We start from the raw sequence: 23,908 nt of genomic DNA on the forward strand, positions 1-23,908 counted from the left end.
GAAATCATCATGTCGGTCCATCCGGGCCCCCTTTTGTGGCCTGTAGCCTCAGTCTCTCAAAATCGCCTGTGATTGAGTGAGTGTCCCCAGCACTGGCCAAGAATGACAGGCTACCCTAAAACAGCTTGAAAATCAAGTGAAGCAAGGCACCGTTCACCTGCTGAGTTCTGTCTTCTATTAACAGATAGAGGTTAGGCTGAAGTGCCCAGAACAAAGGCCCTTAATTAGAGTTGAAACAAAACAGATTCAGAACCATTTGTTTTAGGGGAAATCAACGCCCAGAGACAGAAATTCCTAGAATTGCTATGTAATCCATAAATCCCAGAAATAACCCATATTTTCTTAGAACAAACAGCCTCCTCACATTTGGAAGGGAATTCCATGAATGTGCTAGGTTAGGTAACGGCAGCTGCTGTGAGGAATAAGCTCCTAAATTGCACTGGTTTCATGCTGGCTTTTGTATCAGCCAAATGCAGGTGTTCTTGGACGATGGGCAGTATCTGAATTCTGAGCCGCCTTCCTTCTTGGGACTGCATCTTTCACCAGCGACAACCAAGAGTCCTTTTATCTTCCAGATCACAGATGGAGGAAGAAGGGTGAAGACAAAGAGAGGCCTCCTAACCACCAGGGCCTGGAAATACCAAGCATTCCTTCTGCTCACTTCCTGATGATCGGGGCTGATCACCAGACCCCAACTACGTGCAAATGAGGCTGAGAAGTGATGTCCCCAGCAGAGCAACCACTGCTCAGTGACTACTTTCTACCATGGTTGGAAGATGCTGAACTTCAGGGGACCAGCCGCAGTTTCTCCATGTGGTCATCTTATGAATGGTTGACACCGGGACAGACCCTTCCCATGGCATCCCTGACAAGGACATCATCCACCCATGACTTTGGAGTGCTGCCAGGGACCGAGAGCTGTATACTTTACAAGAAAATCTGTTTCCCTTTGTGAGCAGATAGATGTAACTATTTCTAAGAACATTCTTTTGTTGAATTATGATATTTTGTCATGAAACTTCATGCAACTTCTACCTGCCGGTCTTAGTTCTGCCCTTCTAGAATCATGCAGAATACATTTACTTTATCTCCCATTGACAGGCCTTCAAGGGATTGATGTACCCTACTCCTTTAAGTGATTACTTTTCTAAACATTCCCTGCTTCTTGTGGATTTTCATTCCACCTATGTCAGGATGCTCACATGACGATGTCTGAGCTTCAGAGAAGGCTTAGCTAAGACGGAGAGGGGCTCATCAAGTAAGTAGGAGCAGGGTGGGTGCAGGTGTATGAGGAGGACTCTGTGCATCTTACTCCTAAGGCTGCCTCCAGGGTAAAGCACCCTCCTGTTTTCTCACCAGCTGGATGGTTGCAAGCAGAATCATAGCAGCTCAGATCTCCCATTCTTCTGCTTTCCCTTCCCAGTGCTCTGTGAGAAGCTTCAGTGTGGGTGCTTGCTTTTGATCACTGTTTTATGCAACAAACAAAAAAATATGGCTGAACTAAAATGATAATAAAGAAGGCTCAAGCTGGTGCAGCCCTTTATGTGAGCCTTACATCACAGGAGCCGGGCTTTCCAGAAATCCTGGAGGTGGGCATAAATTAGACCCAACATCTTTTCATTTCCAAAAATATTAATAAAGTTTAGATTAAATATTAAAGAGAAAAGCTATAGTCCATTCTTCGTGGAAGAAGGCTGAGAAAAATGAGGTTTGTTACTCTTCCTCCCTTGAGGCTGGCATGGTAAAATAGTCTATGAAAATATTTGAAGATTTTTTAAAAAATATTTTAAAATTAATTTTTACTATTAGAAGTCACATTATGTGTAAGAATAGTTTACACTGATTGTGCTGTTTCATACAAATGATCCAGAAAAGCAATTTGTCTCTATTATATTTTATTTTGCTCTATTTTGATGGGAGAAAGGAAGGGTGGAATTGTGAGCAACCTTTTAATATAGTTTAGAAACTTAATGTGGAAAGGGTACTAATATTGTAATTACCGGTTTTCTTTTATCAGCCACGGTTCTCTTTGTCACTTCTGCTATTTAAAGTTACTGTTCACGTACTGTGGCTAATTCCCTTTGTTAAATTTCACAGCGAATGCAGCTTCCTGAATATTTGTTATTGCAGTCCTCGGGATGCAGGCTTCCCAGATAAAGGAAAAGCCAGTGCATCCATCTGTGAGCAAATTCAACATGAGTTTAACCCCCTGCCTCCCAGGGCTCTGTCCCCTGAGGCAAAGTGTGTCCTCTGCGACTGACCGACAGGACACAGCGTTGGAGTAACATACATGTTTCATTTTTAATGATATTTGGTAGAACATCAAAAGCGGCTGTTTTGACGTGACCCTGCATTAAAACAAAGAAGCCACGAGGGGAGGAGGCAGAAGGCCATGGCTGGAGGGAGGGATCATGAAGTGAAGAACAAGAGAAAAGCAGTGAGATGCTTCTGAGGTAGGGAGGGAGGCCTGTGTCCGTTCTTCAGGGCGAGTCCTGACAGGTCCTCCCTGTTGGCAACCTGGCTGGAGTTTTTGAGTTGTGGTCCTGGTACAGAGAACCAAGAAGGGAGAAGGGAGAAGGTGGAGGGGTTATTTTTGTCTTTACCTCCCACCCCCAGTTGTCTACTTTCTGCAGTTTGCCACTAACAGGAGTCGGCCCTTCAGGCAGGTGGTGCATATTTAGTCTTCTCTCATTTTCTCCCTTTTCAATTTTCAGAGAAAGACAGAGGAAGAGGGAGAGGATAAGAAGACGATCAACCGTTTCTTTCTGTCCCTGTAATCTAACTGTGAGAAGAGAGAAAAGCAAAAGGTTCACCACACACAGGACAGGACGTGCTTTGTCGCTGGGGACCGCCACATTTATTTACTCATCCAACAAGCATTTCCTGAATGCCTACCATGCCTCAGGCCCAGAGCAAGCCCAGCTGCCAGGAGCTGGGGGCTGCTGCAGGAAGGCTGGCCTGAACAAGAGAGCCTGGACAACACATCAGACGGGGACCAACAGGGTGACCAGAGGCAGGACAGGGGATGGCTCTGGGGAACCTCTGGGCAGCATGGAGATAAGGCCTCCGTGCTGCGAGACGTCCAGCCTGTGACCTTCCAGAGAATCCATGCTCCAAGCCCAGGGACAAGCAAGCACAAAGGCCTGAGGCCAGGAAAGAGCTGCCGGGGTTGGAGGCGCCTGAGGAAACCAATACGGTGGACACGAGAAGAGCCAGGAGATGAGGCTGGAGGAGCCACAGGCCTGGCTTTTCATTTGAAAGTTGAATGTGTGTATAACTTTTATCTTAGTGTGTTCAAATCAGGGTCCAATGAGGTCTAGACCTTATTCATAACTATTGCAACTGGTTGATGTTTTGCTTTAGTCTCTTTAGATCCATAGGTTTCTCTTGCTGCGGGGCTTAAAGTAAGAGATGTTATACTGAGTCGAGTTTTGCAAGCCCACCCTGGCTCTGTGTGGACACCAGATGGCAGGAAGGAAAGAAGGAAGAAGAGCAGCTGTGGTCTCCGCAGTGGTCCAGCAGAAGATGGGTGGTCTGCACTCAGGAGGTTCTGCAGGAGAAGGAAGGGATTCGGATGATTAAAGGACTTGTTTATTGATGATCTCAATCTCTGGGTAGAGCTTACAGGGCTTAGAACTTAGGGACAGTCAGCTGAATTGACAAGTCACAGAGGTATGCCTGTTCACATGACAGACACATGTGAATCTGATCTGTGAAATCAGTTCGTGCATAGAAACGGAGGTGTGTGAGGAAGAGGACCGTGTGGGAAGCACGGAGAGTCTCGAAACTCACAGGAAGGATGCCGTCCCATGTCCTACCCCCACTCTCCCCAGAGTAAGGCCAAGCAAGGTGCCCACTTTTGATTTCCTTTCAAAACTTATCATTTCACTTGAAATTCTCACAAAACAACCTACTAGAGTTAAGCCAATTTAAGAACCAAATAATAAAAGTGCAGGGTTAAAACCAGGTCCGCTGCTGAGAAAGAGTGGCTGGGCAGTCATGAAGGGCCCCAGAGCTGTGCCCAGCCATGCACCTTGCTTCCCACCTCTTGCCTGGGGCCCCGCAGCCACGTCTGCCCCTGCCACTCAGGAGCAGGCTGTGTGGAGCCTTTTCACTCCTAATTGTTGTGCGAGGGCTCTGGCCAAAGTCTTTTTGCAGCTTGCCTTTCATCGCACTGCGCTCTGGCTGCCCGCGGAGCGCTCGGTGTGACTCTGAGCAGCGCCACTCCTGCATCCTGTCTGTGTGGCTTTCTTTTTATACTCTGTGTCCATCGAATGGAGCTTTTGCAGCATCTGGAAGCTTTGCTTATAAAGTGGCAGTGTGTTCACCTGTCCCTCGGGTTTGACTCATGCCCATGACCCTAACGAGCCTCGGTGGGCTTCTCGGTGGGTCCCCCTGTTTAGAGCTTTAAAAATGGAGGAAGGGAAGAGGGAAGAGCAGGGAGAACAAACAGAAAATGACAGGGAAATCCAAGCTTCCATACATTCTCAACATTTTTTGGCTTTACGTGTCAACCAACTTCAGGTTCCGGGCTGAGTAGGTCGGCTGGTGGTTATTTTTATTCCGTGTGTGCATATTGTCTTTCACACTCAACGGTGACCAGTGACGTCAGGGCTCTTGGCTTCACATCAACTGCGCTTGCTCCTGGTATTGCTGAGAGTGTGAGCACAGCTGAAGATGGGGTGACTGTCCTTTGTGTCTAGCTGAGCTCACTTTCAGGATGTCACCTGTCTGTAGTGGTTTCACGTGGGGATGACAAGTTTATAACCATGTGGCTCAAGTGACATTATGCACCTGGCTTTGGGTTTAGGCTTAGGATTAAATCCATCATCACAAATGTTCTGTTGCACCCCATTCTAAATTGTTTGTCTTTATTTCCCCATTTCCTTGAAAAGCTCTGAGGCTCTGTCTACACTCTGAACATCTAGATCAGAGATGAAAAATGCAACTCAAGGCCCCAATGTTTCTGTGGTAGAAAAAACAATGCAAAGTTTCTTATATTTGGATAAATGAAGAGAGAGAAATGCTTCGCCTCTGTCAGAACAGCAGAATTGCTCTACATGGAAAGCACTAAAAGTATACTGAGTTGAATCAAGCTGTTATTGATATGATCCATTGCAAGCCCCAGAGCACCAAGCAGATCGATAGCTCAACAAGGATTCTCCTCTCTGTGGTTCTCCACAAATAGCATGACCCTTCTTGCACTCGGGAGGAATCTTTTATGCTCTTAAAGCAGCAGCATTTCCTATAGGCAAAGTAGGGTAATTAATAATTACTATTTTGGGTAGTAAGTGTTTCGCTGGGTGCCAGCCACTCAGCTAAGCTTTTAATATGAGTTATCTGGCTTAATCCCTTCAACAGCCATCAAGATATCTCCATTAAATATATGAGGCATCTGGGATTTAGAAAGTTTAAATAACTTGTCCAGAGTCACTCCTCTGAATTACAGAAGCATGACTCATGCATATCGTATATTCTTACATCATGCTATCTTTTGGAAAAAAAGGACTTTGTCTGGTCCAAGTGGGCCTGGATTTTATTTTTTGGTCACTAAAGCTGGGTGTGTGTGAATCCCCGAAGCCCCTCCTTCCTCGTGTGTGTGTGTGTGTGTGTGTGCGCGCGCTGGGTGCTTGTTGTTTGGTTGGGCTCCTGTCCTTTGTCAGTTTGCAGCTGTTATGTGGAAGAGCATCCCGTATTCTGGAGGGAGCAGAAGCTCTGAGCGAACCCAGAACAGATCCTTCGCAGGATTTCCTGCTGAGGGGGCAGGAAGTGTGCAGGGATCCTGAGGAAGCCCGGCAGAAGGAGGTTCCTGGAGCTGAAAAGGCAGAACCATCAGACCCTGCGAGGAGCCCAGGATGACCTCAGAAGTCAATAAGAGATGGATGCCTGGACAAGTTCCCCTTTCCACCTATCCACAGGGACTCTATGAATAAGTGGACGGTGGATTAGAGAAACCTGTGCTTCTAAACACTGTTCTATCAACCCTGAAACTCAGGGCCCTGCCAACAGAGCAAGGTCAAAGGCAACCATCACTGCTCCTGGACTTTCAGAGTGGTGTCCCTTCAGATCTTCCTCTTTTAATGAAGTCACCAACAGCAAGGATCCAAGTGTCAGTTTGGGATTAGTAAAGCTGAGTTCGATTAGAGAAAAAAGAGAGGAAGCAGAACAACCTAGGATATCATGCCGGTGAAGTGGAAAAGGATACCCTATGAAGGACGGGAGACAAGAAGACCTGTGAAGGACGTCACAATCCAGCTCACAGGAGCTTGTTTCAGAGAGTGAACAATTTGCCTCAGTCATGTGCAGAGGAGCCTTGTGCATGCTGGGCCCTTCAGGACTCCTCCTGCAGAGCAAGCCCACAAGTTCCCATGGACCAACAAGGACAAAGGGAGAGGAATAGAACAAGCACCAAGGAGAAAGAGGGCTGGTCCTCCATGATCCTCTTGCTCCTGTGCATTCCTAGCTCACTCCTGTTTCCATGCACCCAGCACCATGTGCTGCCTGGCTGCTTGATGCTGGGCACGGTGGTTGAAGGCCCTAAGTTGGCAGATGACACAGATGGCTCCTGTCCCCCTCCCCCAGACTTTGCAGCCAGCAGAAAGACTCAGTCCGTCTTTCAAATAGAAAACAGCATGCATGCCCATGTTGAGAGCAGCAAGTTCACAATAGCAAACTATGGAACCAGCCTAGACGTCCATCAATGGATGAATGGTTAAAGAAGATGTGGTATATATACACAATGAAATTTTATCCAGCCTAAAAAAAAGAAGAAGAAATTATGCAATTTTCACAAAAATGGATAGAACTTGAAAACATTATGTTAATTGAAATAAGATAAACTCGAAAGGTCAAGAATTGTATGTTTTCTCTCATGTGTGGGAGCTAGAGAGGCAAAATCCTAGGGAGTAGTACTCTATCAGTAGAGTAGAGGAAAGGAGCTATTGTGAATTTGCTGCTCTCAACATGGGCATGCATGCTGTTTTCTATTTGAAAGACGGCCTGAGTCTTTCTGTTGGCTGGAAAGTCTGGGGGAGGAGGACAGGAGCCATCTGTGTCAACTGCAGACACATGTCCTTCAACCACAGTGTCCAGCATCAACCAGGGAGGGAAAAAGGAACTACTGGAGATTGATACTGACCAAATTCTACTTTCATGTTGTGTGCATGCATGAGTCCCACCAATATGCACAGCTATAATGAGCCAATAAAAATATGGAAAAAAGATAAATATAGGAAAGGAAACAATCTAAACTCAAAATCAAATTAGTAATAATAATAATAATAATAATAATAATAATAACAGCCTCACTTGATTTCACATTTCTGTCTAATTCATATGACATGCTTGTCTATCTTTTTCAGCCACCTTTTTTCAAAAGCGGGCTCCAGGGGTGCAGTTAGCACAGTATCAACCACCTGCACATCAGCCACGCCGTAGGCTCTGGGTCTGCAACAAGACCACGGATGAGAGCTTCAAGGGATCCTTTCCTGGCCTTGACCACAGCACTTCCAGCACATTCTGCAGGGCCCATTTCTTTGTCCTCTGAAGACTTTCTCCCCTGGTCTTGCAGAACACCTGGGTCGCATTTCCTCCTCCTGTGTGCCCCGCACATCCTCAGGAGTTCACTCATCACCTGTTACTTTTGGAGGGAGGGGCAGGGTTCCACCTGAGCCTTTTCTTTTCTCTGTTTTGGAGACGTGCACACTTGCCAATGACTGCTCTTCTTCTGTGTGGAGCTTTAGCTTTGTGAATATAAATACCCACTAAAATTCTCTACCTAGAAATCCCACCAGCATCTTTCACGCAGCAGCCCAGAGCAGAACCCATTCTCCCTGCATGGAATCATCTGACGTCGAGCACAGCATCATGGTGGCCTCTTCATCTGGCTCTGATGGTGAACCAGTCACCCTCAGGCCTGCCCCACGCCCCCACCTCCAGTGAAACTCCGAGCTTCCTCTTAAATGCCTCTATAATCTGCACTTCTTCCAAGACTCTACCAGGCAGTGCCCAGCACAGACTAACGGATGTCTGGGCCTGATTGTGTTTGGCGAAAGGATGGACATGACTAAGGTCAGCCCAGGCTGCATCACGCTCCGCTCTGTGCACAACGGGGTCACACTGTCTTGCTCTTCCAGAGTCCATGGCCCAGTGACTCATTCCGGACCCCTGTGGACTTGTGCCCTGACAATGCCACTTTCAGAACAGGCTGGAACAAGTTTCCTAATGTGCTGAAACTCCACAGAGGCTCTGAATTCATCCTAAGTGCTGCACAATCAGAAAATAGCAAGTGTTTTGTCTGCATTCATATAAATTCCTATCAATCAAAATCCTGGGTGGTTTTCCTGTGTTTCTTTATTTCGCTCTTCCTCCATTCTGTGCCCACTTCACACTGCCTGCCTCTACCAGCTCCCAGGTGCCCATTTCCAGTTTATAGCACCCCAGTCTCTTGCCCAGTTCCATTCTTCTTCCTTCACATGATGCCTGTTGGACTCGTCACTGAAATGCACTGAAATGCTCATTGTCTTCTGTTACAGGCAGAAGACAAGAGAGTTTAACACATACGTATAGCACAGACACACGTATGTATCCATGAGTGTGCATGTTCCACAGATCTTCATTTTGCAACTTCATGGTGTCCATTAATATTGGAGAAGGATTTTTCTTAGGGAGAAAGCAGAAATGAATACATTAAACTTGTTTATGATGATTTCATTTATGCTTATAGTAGATATTATTAAGAATTTGTTCTCTATGATGAGAATTTAAAGGCAGAAAGATAAGTAACAAAGGGAAATATTCAACCAAGTTGGTTTTTTTTATGTGAAGGAAACTAGAAAAAAAATAACTTGAAAGAAAGTTTTAAAAAATTACAAAAAAATTTAAAACACCACTTAGTAATGGGAAGCAAAACTCTGGGATATCCAGGTTGAAGCTGCAAGACATCAAGAGCTAGAATAAAATCACCTCTGGGCACAAATGAATTTTAATACTTCCCTCTTTAACAAGCCCTCCCATTAGAGGTACAAGGCAGGATGTTTCTTAGCACAGATTATAATTTTTAAATTTTTTCTCTTTTCTAACCTGAAGAATTTTCTCCCTTGTTGCTAAGTAAGTGAACACAAACCAGTCCATTCATATCAGTGTAAGCAGTCTCTAATGCAAACCTGATGGTGTGCATCAGAGAAAAAGAAAAATTAACAACAAACACACCAGTATTTCCAGGGGAAATGTGGCATTTGTAGCGTGTGTCCTGAATGAAACTTTGTATAAGCTCTTCTACACACACGACTAGGATTTCCCATTAAAAATGGTTTAGATCTCTTTGTCAGGGAGGTGCACCAGTTTAAGAGTAGAGCCTCTGTAGGAAGAGCTGGTCAGGGACATTCAGTACTTGACCTTGGGTCTGATAATGCTTTGGCAGTGACTAACCCTTCACCATGAATGCTCTCATGCATAACACTCTCTCTCTGTCTCTCTCTCTCCCTCTCTCTCTCTCTCTCTCTCTCTCTCTCTCACACACACACACACATACACACACACACACATACACACACACACAGAAACACACACACACACACACACACACACACATATACACACACACAGAAACACACACACACACACAGAAACACACACACACACATACACACACACACAGACACACACACACACACATACACACACACAGACACACACACACACATATACACACACACAGAAACACACACACACAGAAACACACACACACACATACACACACACACAGACACACACACACACACATACACACACACACAGACACACACACACACATACACACACACACAGACACACACACACATACACACACACACAGACACACACATACACACACACACAGACACACACACACATACACACACACACACAGACACACACACACACACATATACACACACACAGAAACACACACACACACAGAGACACACACACACACAGAAACACACACACACACATACACACACACACACAGACACACACACACACATACACACACACAGACACACACACACATACACACACACACAGACACACACACACATACACACACACACAGACACACACACATACACACACACACACAGACACACACACACATACACACACACACAGACACACACACACAGACACACACACACACACACAGAAACACATACACACACAGACACACACACACAGAAACACACACACACAGACACACACACACAGAAACACACACACACACAGACACACACACAGACACACACACACACACACACACACACACACACATACTCAAAGCCTTAAACAGGATGAAATAGAGCAGATGCTGCCTGGTAATTGTGGAGGGCAAAATAAAAAGGATTCTTAATTTGGTCATGATTCATTAGTCGACCTCTGTGAGAGGGAGATGAGTCAGTACTTTTCACTCCAAGAGGAAACCTCTTTGGTTTCAAACAGTGGCCATCCTCTGGACTTCTCCATGGAGTCTGGAGAGCTATTGGCTCAGACTTCCTCACAGGGATTTCTAGAACTGACTTAACTATTAAAGAGGACACTTCTTGGGCAATGCTCAGTTATCCAGAAAAAGCTTCTCTCAAAAAACAGCCGTTCTGACTCTGAGGAGCTCTCTCCTCTGTGGTGAGCCGTGACCCTGGACCTGGAGCCCGAAGCCGAGTCTCTGGGCTGGAACCTCTGCACACTTCAGGTCCCAGCCCTGAAAGCAGACTCTGGCCTCATGCTTACACTCCAGTGTGTTCCAGGTAGACAGAGACACCAGGCTTTGCTTAAGGTTCACCTTTCAGGCACAGATCATCCTTTCCAACACTTTAGAAAAGAGATTGAGAAAATTCACCTCCAGAATTTTGAGATCCTAAAAAAGATATCAGTCAACAGAGATTCCTTTCACAAGTGAGTCAGGGTCAGCAAAACTGACCAGTGCACTTCTGAAGGCAGCAGGTAAGGTTGTCTACAGGGCTGCTCTGCTTTGGAGCAAAAGATTGGATAGGTTCATAATTTTGCTGGATTCCTTTGGTGGCAAGGCCCATGTCAACTGGGCAGATAGACAAGAAGATAGGGAAGTAGACGAATAGGTACGTAGAAGAAATATAGCACAAAAACAGATTTAAAAGCTCGAGGTGTGAAGATAGCATCTTCTGGTGGCTATGCATTCTTCACCCGTTCACGTGAGCTCAGTTACTGCACTAGCCCTGAAGCAGCTCCTCAGTTAGCTACAAGCCAACTCACAACCCAAAGTCTGATGGAAGAGAAGGCTGGCTTGCACTTCTCTCCCACCTGTGCCCATGTCGCAGGGCACAGCGTCAACCCTGTTCCTAAGTCACTGAGATCTCCCCCCGACACTTCAGTGTGGCTGTTACTCATCTGTTTGCTTCAGTTTCCCTTTAGTCCTGTCTCCTCCTTAGGCCCATCTTAGTTTGGGGATTATCTGAAATATACACAGTTTTAACACACAAACCTCAACTCCTATACAAATCTTATCCATTCTGTATCCCTTCCTCCCAACTCTTCCCTATCAAAGGAGTTGACCAGCTTCATTGGGATCTGATTTAGTCAATGTGTTTCAATGTTTAAAATATATGCAGATTGTCTCCATTATTTTCTCCTTTCTCATAGTTTGCTTTTTCACATAACAGCGCATTCCAAACATCACCACTGCTCTGTCTCGAGCTCCATCTCCTTCTCTCCCAGCTCCACAGCATTCCACTGCACGTATGCCCAGCAGGTTATAAATCAGGTCCTCGTGTGCCGGTAGCCAGGTAGCCACCAACATTTTACAATTATAAATATTGCTGCAACTAATAACTATGCACCATTTTTGTGTTATTGGGGATATATCTTCAGAATGTGTTTCTAGAAGTGGATGTCCAGGTTGAATAACAACCATATACATAAATGTTAGAAAGTGCTAAATTCCTGCCACAGGAGCTGGGCCATTTGAACTCCCACCAGCAGGGCATCCGTGTTTCCAGATAGCTTTGCCAACAGATTAAACTGTCCAGCTTCCATATTTTATCAAAATGGATGGGTAAGAAATGGTATTTCTCGTATCTTTAATTTTTATTTCTCTTATTAAAAAGGAAGTTAAACATCTTTTGCAAATAAATAAGTTATTTTAAAATCTTTTTTCTGGATTTGCTACCTGTGAGTAACTTGCATCTATTTTTCTATAAGCTTTTTGGTCATTTTTCTCTCCATTGCATAAAAGTATTTTGTATGTATGTCTGTGTATATATCTATATCTATCTATATATACACATACACACACTCACACACATATGCATATATAGATAGATATTTATAGATATAGTGTATAGCACTTCATCTGCATTGTTCTCAGTTTGTTCTCAGTTTGTCATTTATCTCTTGACTTTATTCATGGTTTTGTCTACTAGGCAAGAGCTGGATTTTTCTCAATATATGCTAACTCTGACTTTGCATTTATTATGTATGGATTTTGAATTTTTTTTAGAAATCCTATCTTGCATGAAGGAAGGGAATAGATCTAATTTTATCTTTTTCCCAATGACTACCTAGTTACTCCAGTATCATTTATCGAAAAGTCCATCTTGGCCCCCAGTGATGTGACATACCACCTTCATATTATACTGAATTTTAATATGTAGTTGATTCTCTTTATGGATTCTTTGTTCCATTCCACTTGTTTCTTCTTCCATAAACTCTTTCATTCCGTTTTAATCATAGATGCTTATAGTATATTTTATTGTATACTACTTCTTCCTTTTCACTGAACTTCAACTTGTCTACTATAGGAAGAAAGCTGTGTGTGTGTGTGTGTGTGTTTTAACTAAGAATGAACTCAGTTTACAAATTAACTTGGGGGAGTTGTCATGCTGATGATATTTAAATACTTACATCCCTATTGGGTCTTTCTGGGGTGCCTTATGATTTATTTGAGATTGAGTTTAAGCAATTCTTTTTGAGCTTACTTTGTGTATTTTATCACTTATTGCACTTTAATTGGGATTTTTCATTTGTAATATCTTCTAATTGTTTATTGGCAAATATAAAATCTATTGATTTTGCATTTAACTTTTATATCCTAATTGATTATTTTTTTATTCAGTTAACTGAGTTTTATCATCCATCCTCTGGAGTTCTCCAGGCACACCATCCTGTCACCTGAAGAAAATTATATTTCTTTTCTTTTTATCCTTTTCTCTAGTCCAGTTACATTGGCCAGTACCCACAGAACAATCTGAAGTAGGAGTTATGGTAGCAGGAGTCCTTGTCTTCTTCCTGACTGCCCCAGTCTAGCTGCAGCAAACTAACCGGGGGGTGAGGAGCAACTTGTGTACTTTGATACAGCAGGAGTGGGAGCCTGTGTACATTGATACAGCAGGAGTGGGAGCCGTTTATTGTAGGACAGGAGGGGTATATATATATATACATTACACACAGCTTATCTTAATTAACATAAACTAGATACAGCATCAACCAATAAGGAATCTCCACACTTAATGGCTTGCTGGCATTACTTCACAGACCACTCCCTCTGCAAAATGCCAGGTGCCATCCTGACTTGTTTACAGACCCTAACACTGACCTCAATAGGAATAGCTCTAGTGTTTCTAGGTTAAAATTGATTCTGGAATTGGACTACATCTCAATAGCCAGAATTCTAGAATTTTCTTAATAATCTTTTTCTTAAGAATATATTTATTAAAGACTTGAATTTCCATTCTTATTTTTTAAAGAATTTTTATAAAAAATGGAGTTGGATTTTGTCAATGGCTATTTTCTGCAACACTAGAAATAGTCACGTGATTTTTCTCTTTAAATATAATTATATGATGAAATATATTAATAAGACTCCCTGATCCTGAACTATCCTTGAATTCTGGTATAAAACCACAAATGATCATGGTGAACTGTGGATTTTACCATTACTATTAGTAAGTACAGTTTCACTCTGATTTCTTATATTGTGCTACCTTTATCAAGCTTATCCATCAATGTTATTAATTCTTCACAAAAAGAATTCAGGAGCTTTTCTTCATTTTCTAAACTCTAAAACAAGTTTTGTAGCACTGGAGCTCTTCTCTGAAGCTCTGCAAACATTCCCTCTGACACTGCTTGGTGTCTTGAGGCATAGAACCCAATATACGTTTCTGTTTCTTCCGTGGAAATTGTTTGAGCTTCCGTTAAGGTTAACTTTGGAAAACTGTATTCTACCAGGAAATTAGCCACTCCTTCAGGCTTTATAAATGCCTTTGCACACATATGTACAAGTCTTCTTCTAGGATTTAACTTTCTCTCTATAGTAATTTACTCCTTTCCATTTTTTATTTTGCAAAATTTTGCTTCTATTTTCCATGGTTAAGTTAGCTATTGGGTTTTGTCTTTCATTATTTTTAAAAACTACTTTTATCTATTAATGTACAGTACCATGTATCTATATCATGGTATCATTTCCTTCTACTTTTTCCCTGAATTCCATTGATTCTTGTTTCATTTCTTTTTTTCCGTGTTTCCTATGTGTTTTTGATTTTTAAACTTTGTATCTAAGGTGTTTCCTTATCTTCAAATGCTTGCTTGAATCTTTCACCTCAGTTTCGGTTATCCCATTAGAACTTTCTTTTGTTTCTTTTGATTTGGTGTTTTTCTCTGAGTCTTTGTGTCTTCTGTGTGCTCTATTTTCTATTCTCTGACAATGATGGCATGTGTGTGATGCCTGTTTGGATCATTGCATCATCAACCCGTCATTGCTTGGGTGGGACTTGTAGCAGACAGTGCAATGCTGAACACCCGTCTGCTGGTGGATGGTTTTCTTAGTGAAGGGAAGTGGTGGCCACATAGGGAGAAGAATGGCCTGGGGTGTGTGCTACTCTTTCACCCCTGCCTGCAGCCTCTTAGCCCCTCCTGTTTCCTTCTTTCTCCTGGCTAGTGTGGTTCCACAGGTACCACCCTTTCCTCATTCGTACAACTCTACTCCACATAGCACACCCAGGGACCACCTCCTCCAGTCCTGTTCATGCTCCAAGTCCTTTGCCTCACCCTCTACTCTCACCAGTCCTTCAGCATTTCCTTTAGATTTCTCCTGAGAGTCTCCACCTAAGTCATCCTCGTCCTATCTTCTCTTTACACCTTGCCAACCCTACTTTCATTCCCAGGACCTTGCAGAGATGGGGGCAGGAGCTCTGTTGAAACTGGTTTATTTCTCTACGTACAGGGAATTTATAGATCGCTATATCCTCTGACTTCTAGGAAGCTGAACGCATGACTCCTGATGTTTTATTTGGTATGTTTAGGACGGACAGGGAGGTCAAGCTGTCAGGCACATGCCGTCACCCCCTACCCTCAGGAGACCTCTGTTCTTGATGAGGGGCTCCTATTCAAGAAGATCTCGAGAAACCTGAAAAGGACCTCAGGAGCTGGAGAAACAGAGCTCTGCCATCGACAAAGGCCACAGTGGGTCCCCAGACATGGTGTAGGTGTGGTTGAATGGGGAAATGCTAGTCACCTCTGAGGGACATCCTGGAGAGCCCACATGGGAAGTTCTTCATAGTGTCTGTCTGTCATCACAGTGACCAGTCACTAGAATCCTTCCTCTGGGGTCATCCAGGGGACTGGAATTCTTGACCTTCTCTGCTGGCACTTTGGGGTGTCCTTGGGCCGACAAGGTGGCGCGTTCACTTCTAGTCCAGCTAGCCGAGAACCAGCTTTTAGGGCAGAACTGGCCTGAGACAGGCGATTGCTAAGCAGTGAGCCAGGCATTTGCCTATACACCAGGGAACTCACGGCCTCGTGCTGATGCCAAGCACATCACCAGCCTTGGCTGCTGAGTTTTCAGCTAAAAAAAAAAAAGACAAGAGAAGCAGTGTTTAAAACATGGAAAATTTCCTAAAGTTATCGTTCTGGTTCAGGGATTTACGGGTCAGAGTGAAATCTTTCTTTTCGCTCTTCTAGGTCAGTTCAGTCTCCTATGAAGTAGCAAACCCGTCAAGCTACCAGGAAAACCATCCTCTGCCTTCCTTCCTCTGATCTTCATTCACACACACGCCCCCAGCTCACCGCAGCCCTCAGGACTCACCTCCGGTTCTCAATAGCAGCAATGACAGTGTCTTGGTTAAAAAAGGAAAAGCAAAGATGGGTAAAATATTACCATACCCTCAGAGGCCTGAGTAGGGCCCTCATTAGAATTCGGGACCCACAGCTGGAACTTCCAGCTTGGGGCGGGAGATAAAGTTCACTATTGTTGGCTCACAAGTGGCTCAGACTTCCTGGCAACCTCAGTGAATTACTCAGTCATTTATGCAGGCCTTCAGAAACGCTCCACTGTTTCCCAACAAAAAGGGCATTCAGGAAGAGGGAGGAGGCTCCCAGGGCCTGGAGAGCGGCTTTGGGGCAGTGAATGGGCCCAGTGGCCTCCCGTGTCAATGGCTCTGTGGGAAAGGCAGTGATGTCACCGCGAATGCATTTTCGGGCCTGGCCTGCCTTCCCTGCTCCCGTCCTCCCCTCCAGCCCGGAGGCCAGCTCTGTTAGTTCCCCAAGTGCAGAGCTCAAATACCCAGAGGCCCGCAGCACGCTGCTGCCATGGCAACGCAGCCTTCGACACTTTATGATTTTGCATAAAAAGTAGAAAAGACTTGAAAGGAAAGGGCAAGAACCAGAGGGACGAAGCCGGTGCTGGGCTCTGGTGCTGGGTGGACAGAAGCGGAGAGGACTAAGCTGGGGAGACCCCGAGAGCCAGTGAGGGCCTCTGGGAAGCAAATGTCCACGCAGGAGAGGGACGCCCTGACAGATGGCAGGGGAGGAGACCAACAAAGTTTTCACAGGAAGTAAGGCCCCAGGGGCTCCTGGAAACGCCCCCGTTCACAGGAGAGAGGAGGCTCCCAGACGGGCTGGCTCAGCAGAGGAGGGAGGAGGGCAGGAAGAGGGTCAGAGGACCTGGAGCTCTGGGGGAAGAGGCCAACCCCTGTCCTCGGCAGCCCAGGGTTCTCCGGCCTATTGTCACAGGGCTGTGGGAGGGGCTCCAAGGTGTCCGCTGGGCAATCTGCTCGCCACAGCCATGCTGAGCACAAGGAGAGGCCTCAGTGTACGCTCCTCCTTTCATAGTGGACGCAGCGCTACCTTGAACTCCTGAAAGGACACTAAAAAATTTGTGTCTGATAAGTTTTATATCCATTCTATCAAAAATTTGTAAGCAATCTGATAATGCGGCCTTTGAGTTGCTCAAACAACTGCTCCTGTAAAAGCCAGGGCCAGCGGGTGGGGACACATCTGTGCACGTGTGCCTTCAAGGGCCCCTTCTCATTGGCTTCTGCCACCTGGTCTCTGGGAGCCAGGGGCTAACTCCTGGGACCTTGTCCACTGCCTCTGGCCCTTTCCCTTACCTACTTCCCCGACAGCTGTCAGCTGAGCCTGAGCACTCCGTTCTCCATGGGTGACACAACATCCAGGGCCCAGGGACCTTACAACACATAAACCCTACTCAGAGCAGACCAAGCCCTACAGCGCGGAGGTGGGTAATTCTGTGGTGTTTTCCAGCAGCTCGGCGTAGGTGAAAGAGTGGGAAGAACGAGCGAGAAGGGAAGTGGGGGAAGACTTCGGAGAGGACGTCGTCTTGGAGGCAGGTCTGGAGCCACGGACTTGGGGGACAGAGAAGAATGCACTTGTGGGTGCATGGTGCTTGGCCTAAATGGTGTCTCCAGGAGCTTGGCTGGAAGACCCGCCGACACGGCATGGCTCTTCATTTGTGCACCACGGGTCCTCACTGCGGGTCTTGGGTGGGGCAGACCCCACCACTTTTTACTTCCAGATTGTTGGGACCGTTTAGTTTTTGCATGTTCAAGTGTGCATTCCAGTTTAGATCAGAACTTTAGTTTCTTGAGCAGTTCAAGGTTTGGCTGCGAGATGAGTACATAATTGGCATTCGGGGCCCTTGGATCTGACCTTCACACAATGGGAAGTTCTTCAGAGGACCCCTGGGAGCTCTGGAGGCCACTTCAAGCACCTCCACGGGACATGCTCCAGTCCTGGAAGTGCACTCCCAGGAGACACTTGTCCTTCCCCCTGGCCATGCGCTCCAGGCTCTCACTTGGGGACCCTCCCTCTGCCAGGTGGTCCTCTCGAGTGTGTGTCTCCCAAAGCCTCCACTCCAGCCAGCTGCTGCCATGTGCACTGGCCAGGGAAGGCTGTCCATCTCCCCCCCCCCACCCCCGGGGCTGCCATCCTCCCACTCCTTCTGTGCTCAGGGTCGATTCCAGCCAGACTCTTACCTGCGAATCTAGAGGTGAAAAGCAAGAGCCCATTTCTGAATCCCTCTCACTCTGGTGGACCTGCTGTAGCCCCACAGGAGTTCTGCCAAGTCCCTGGCCAGGTGGCGGAGGAGGCCCAAGCAAATCCTCCCAGATCTCATATGTGTAGAGACTGTCCCTTCTCTCCAAGGCTCCCAAGTTTTATGGATGTTTGCTTGGTGCCTGTCTTCCCTTCCCTCTTGCTTTCAGCTTGCACAAGGTTAGAAAGATTTTCTTACTAACAAGATTTACTAATATGCTTACTCTATATGCAGTAAAATAAAAAGGGAAAATTCATCTGCTCACACTCACACCCCGGCTCTCCCACTGAACCCTGGATGCATCTGCTTGCGCTCATGCAGACGGCTCAGGGTGAGGCTCACAGAGCGTTTCCCTTCTGTCGCCCTCCATCCATGTTTGGCTCCTCTCTGTGGAATGAAGGAGTATCTCTTGTCCCTTGTGTTCCCCTCTGGGGCTCAGGCTGATATTCTGAAATAGGAAAGTCCCATTCAAAATCCTGTCCAGAACTTTGTTCCCCGACTCCTCCTGCTTCCTTCCTCCTCTTCATCTACAGGCGCACGTCCTGAAAACGTCTTTTATTTATTTATCTAGTCATGTGTTTATTTGTCAGTTCTGGAATCAATCCAGGGTGCTCCACCGCTGAGCTGTCTTCACCCTTCCTATTTCTACTTGGAGACCGTGTTATTGTGTGACCATGAACTGTCCCTGAAAAGCTCGTGTGTTGGAGACAGGATCTCCAGGGTAGCAACATGGGGAGATGAAAAGATAAGATTTGAGAGCTGTGACCTTATCCGTGGATTAACTCAGCTGATAGGTTAAAATTTGGAACAGACTACTAGGTGATAACTACAGGCGAGTAGGACGTGGCAGAAGGAAGTAGGCCACTGGGGTCAGGTAGCCTGGGGACTGTACCTTGTCCCTGGCTCCTGGGTCTCTATTGCTGCTTCCTGGCTGCCATGAGCTGAGAAGCCTTTCTTTTCCTTCCACCATAGTCCAAAATGGGGCCGTATTTGGAGACCTGGTCTTCACAGGGTTAATCAAGTTAAAATAATTCTTAGGGTAGACCCTAATCCACTGTGACTTCTTATAGAAAAAGGGACTTGGAGCAGACTGGTACAGAGAAGCTGATATGAAGAAACACAGGGAGAAGACAATACCCACAAGCTATGGGTGAGGCTGGAACAGGTCCTTCCTCTCTACCCAGTGGGACGACCCCTGACTTCACACTTCAGCCACAGTTTACAGTTCTGTGTATCTTCCAACAAAGTTGAACAAGTACATTAAAATAGACTGAAGATCACTATTTAGAGTTCATATATATATATTATATTGGTATTATTTTATTGTGATATGATGATATAATTCTCTTTCGCCATCTGCTTTTTGAATACCTAGACTGCCACAGATGGCACCAGCAGCCACCTGGCCAACTAGGTGGAAAGTTGGGGTCTAGAGAGTGACTCACTTGGGTCTGGATGGGGGATGGTCTGTGTGTGCACAGTCCCTGGCTCAAGGTGGCAGCCCAGCTGCGGGAAGCCCCACGGTGGGTCCCCGGGGAAAGGTCCTGGCATGTGCGACGAGTCAAGCATCAGGGAACATGGAAGGGAGAGTACTTACGCAGACTGCGGGACCGGCTGCTTTGTAGTCGGCAGCGCCGATGCTCTAAAGCAGGAGAATGAGAAGGCGGGGAGCCAACCCAGTGCGAGTGCAGCCTGAGGGCTGCAGGCCTGGGCAGCTGCGGACTAGCCCTGCGGCAGGAGGCTGGGTGAGTCAGTCAAGTCAGGTGCTATGCCGGGGGGACATCTTAGTGGGAAAAACCTGGAGGATCTCCACAGCAGGATATAGACATCTGGGTGGACCCCTGAGCACCTCAGCTCTGCAGAACCCCAGAAACCCCAAAGCTCACCGTCTTTGCCCCGACCACTAGTGAGAACTAGCCTATCCCAGTGGGACACACCACAGAGGTCCCTCCTGGCACAGCCCGCTTGGAGGGAGCCCTCTGTGGGATGTGGTGGCCAGCCAGGCAGTCCACCGGAGCCCTCTCGTGGGGTTTATTCCCAGTGGGCACAGAAGAACAGGGGACCTGCTCACATCACCACCCAGGACCCTACGAGTTTGCTTCCCACCCCGAAATCTGGGGGCTGCGAGGTGGAGTCCAGTGCCTTTGCCAAGGGAAACAGGACAGAGTTCATTGAACCACCGACTGCGGATTCTCCTGACTCCTTATGTCTGAGGGCCAGCAGGTGGGAGGCGAAGTCACCCCTGAGACTAGAGGATCGGCTTGCTCTTCCACAGTGGGGACAAGCAGGAATGCCCACAGGACCTCAGGACCCCTTTGGCTGTCTTTGGGGGTTCTCTTGTCCAGTTGGAACTGTGAGCAGACACATGTAGCAACCATCCCAAGGAGGAGTGATTGCCAAGGTCTGAAAGGTGCAGAAGGGTATGCCCTGGTTGTGGGTTGAGCGGGTCTTTTAAAAAACATTAATGTCCTGATACCAGAGAAGAGGCCTTAATTGAAACAAGGTCTAAGATGAGGTCATTCAGTGAGTCCTCATCCAACGTGACTGGTGTCCTGACGAGAAGCAAAGAGTCAGACACAGACATGTACGAAGATAGGTGCAGAGACTGGAGTAGTATGGCCACCAGCCAGGAATGTCCAGGGCCACCAGGCCTGGCACAGGTGGAAAGGATCCACCCCTGGAGGCTCTGGAGGAAGCATGGCTCAGTCCACATCTGACTACTGGTCTCCATGACCTGAGGGAATGACTGTGGCTTTAAGCCTCCATTTTGCAGGATTTTGTCATAGCAGCTGTGGGAAAGGACTTGTGTGGCAGCTCAGGGAGAGGGGCCGTGAGGACAGAGGCTGTCTCAAGACTCGAGCTCTCTGTGCGGGTGTCAGTGGTCACATTCCCTCTCCCTTCAGAGAGAGGCAAGCAGAGCCCTGGGTGGCATCTCCTCAGACAGGCACTCTGAGGGCGCCAGGCCCCCTCCCGGTGCCCACTCCAGACCCCTTCACGAGAGCCCACGCAGGGGCCCAGGTGAGGGATTGCCCCCAGAGGCTGCACCTTCAGACCCACGGCGATCATGCACAGGCCATGTGTCCCCTGCACTGCAGGAGAGGGGAGCAGGCCATCCCCCAAGCACGGTCATCCTCTGATGCCCAGCCTTTGCTCCAGGATTCACCAGCCGCCGGGCATGGGCTCGCTTAAACCATGCCGCCAGCTGAAGCTCTCCCACCGCAAGCCCCCTCGTCACTTTGCTTGGACAGATGTGACCCCATCTGTTGTCCAAGTTAGCCTGGCTGTGTCCCCTGTATCCTCCACAGGCACCACCCCCAGGAAACTGTGTGCGTGTGAGCGGCTCGCTGCCGCTTCTCAGAGGATCTGAACTTCGGAGCAAGAGTCGCTGTCGTCACCAGCTCCACAGAAACAGCCACTGTCAACCTCACTTCCAATCCCCGTGAGCTCATGGACAGGGACCTCCTCATTGACACACACTCACTCAAGAATGCACAAAAACAGCCAGCGCTCCAGGGCCCAGAACAGTGAGAGGTGAGCACGCCACACACTAATGAGCTCCGCCACCTCCTGGGCTCTCTTGATTAGCTCAGACCATCAGCCAGATACCAGGCTAGGATCCAGCAACTGCCTATGGGCCTGAACAAGAAATTCCCCATGAGCAAACCCTTGAACACTATCTCTGGGGGTTGGGGACAGGCTGGGATCTGACGCCTTCAGAGACTGGGAAGGCTGAGGACTGAGACTGGCATCCTCCTGAAGAGCAAGTGCTGGTGAGGCACCTTTACACCAAAAGACCAGGCCCAGGGCTCCACGCGACATTGAGGTGCCAGCCTGCCTTCACGGCCACTGCCCAGCCGGGGTGCGAACCACAGCAGACTCCAAGGGACATAGACTGCGGCTGGAGTTGAAATCAGAATCCCACAGAGGAAGAGATCTCAGACTTGGATCCAGGGACAGGCCGAGCAGAGGATTTTGCACTGGGCCTTCTCAAAAGAGTAGGAATTTCACAGAGAAGAGGAGAAGAGACAGACCATTCCTGAGTTCAGATGAGGATCTGCCAAGGCCAGCAGGAGAGAGCTCATGAGCTAGGACAGGGAAACCGTTCACTACACAGCAGCGAGGGCATTTCTGCACAGGGACACCAAAGGGACCAACTAGATCGAGAAGCTGGCAAATCAGCAGTCCTGCAGGTTTGGGCCTTTGCAGTGACAACGTGCCTTCCTCTGGGAAATAATGTGATCAAAGTCAAGAAGGTCGATTTTTAAAGTGCACATTTATTCATTTGCTTTTTTTTATTTATCTGTGTGTTGGTTTTTATTTTGTGGGTATGCTCAGGTGTTAGGCAGACTGCCGACCCCCGCCACAGAGGCACAGGTCCCCGCTCATCACCTGGCAGCAGGGGACTTGTGCCTCCTGAAGATGCTTTAATTATTAATTACTACCTTGATGGAGCCAGAGACCTTGGAGCTGTCCCTCCTCAGTTCCACCAACTCCCTGCTAAGTCATGATGTATTTTCACCCTCACACCTCTCCCCTCCCCCTCCCCTCCCCCTCCCCTCCCCCTTCCCCTCCCCTCCTGTCCCCTACCCTCTCCCTTCCCCTCCCCTCCCTCTCCCTCTCCCCTCCCCCTCCCCTCCCTCTCCCTCTCCCCTCCCCCTCCCTCTCCCTCTCCCCCTCCCTCTCCCCTCCCCTCCCCCTTCCCCTCCCTGTCCCCTACCCTCTCCCTTCCCCTCCCCTCCCTCTCCCTCTCCCCTCCCCCTCCCCTCCCTCTCCCTCTCCCCTCCCCCTCCCTCTCCCTCTCCCCCTCCCTCTCCCCTCCCCTCCCCTCCCTCTCCCTCTCCCCTCCCCGTCCCCTCCCTCTCCCTCTCCCCTCCCCCTCCCTCTCCCTCTCCCCCTCCCTCTCCCCTCCCCTCCCCCTTCCCCTCCCTGTCCCCTACCCTCTCCCTTCCCCTCCCCTCCCTCTCCCTCTCCCCTCCCCCTCCCCTCCCCCTCCCCCTTCCCTCCCCCTCCCCCTCCCCCTTCCCTCCCCCTCCCTCTCCCCCTCCCTCTCCCTCTCCCCTCCCCCTCCCTCTCCCCTCCCCCTCCCTCTCCCTCTCCCCCTCCCTCTCCCTCTGCCCCTCCCTCTCCCCCTCCCCCCTCCCTCTCCCCTCCCCCTCCCTCTCTCCCCTCCCTCTCCCCTCCCCCTCCCTCTCTCTCTCTGTCCTTCCCTTCCTCAGTTCTGGAGGCACCACTCTGCTGGAACTCTGAGAGTCCCCGAAGCCCTCCTCCCTTTGACCCCCATCATGACCACACAAGTCCACCCCCACATTGCCAGGCAACGTGGTCTTTCTCACACACAGATCTGATTATACCAGCCTCCTGCTTCAACCTCTCCCAACCCCAAAAGGAAAGTCTAACTAAAGCTTTGGATGGTGAATGTGGCATCTGCACGTGTGGCCTAAACCTCTCCAGCCTGGTTTCCACAGCCCCTTCCTGAGCTCAGTTCTGCACTTGTCCTGCTTCTCAGCTTCCCCAATCCTCCCCCACGTTCTCCACGGTGCCCCTCAGGCTGCAGTGCCCCCTCCCTCTTGG

General features: G+C 47.9%; 1 long non-coding RNA gene across 2 annotated transcripts; it reads left to right on the forward strand.

The window, feature by feature from the left end:
* Positions 1–16,566: 16,566 nt before the first annotated feature.
* On the forward strand, positions 16,567–19,620 carry LOC120889194 (uncharacterized). Of its 2 annotated transcripts, none has more exons than XR_005733090.2 (3): positions 16,567–16,838; positions 17,548–17,633; positions 19,408–19,620. It is a non-coding gene; the product is annotated as an uncharacterized LOC120889194 (long non-coding RNA). The 2 variants fall into 2 exon arrangements; XR_005733091.2 differs by having other exon boundaries at positions 16,575–16,838; positions 17,551–17,633.
* The last annotated feature ends 4,288 nt before the right edge of the window (positions 19,621–23,908 follow it).

This window comes from Ictidomys tridecemlineatus, chromosome 8 (assembly GCF_052094955.1).
Source record: "Ictidomys tridecemlineatus isolate mIctTri1 chromosome 8, mIctTri1.hap1, whole genome shotgun sequence".
Lineage (NCBI taxonomy): Eukaryota > Metazoa > Chordata > Mammalia > Rodentia > Sciuridae > Ictidomys > Ictidomys tridecemlineatus.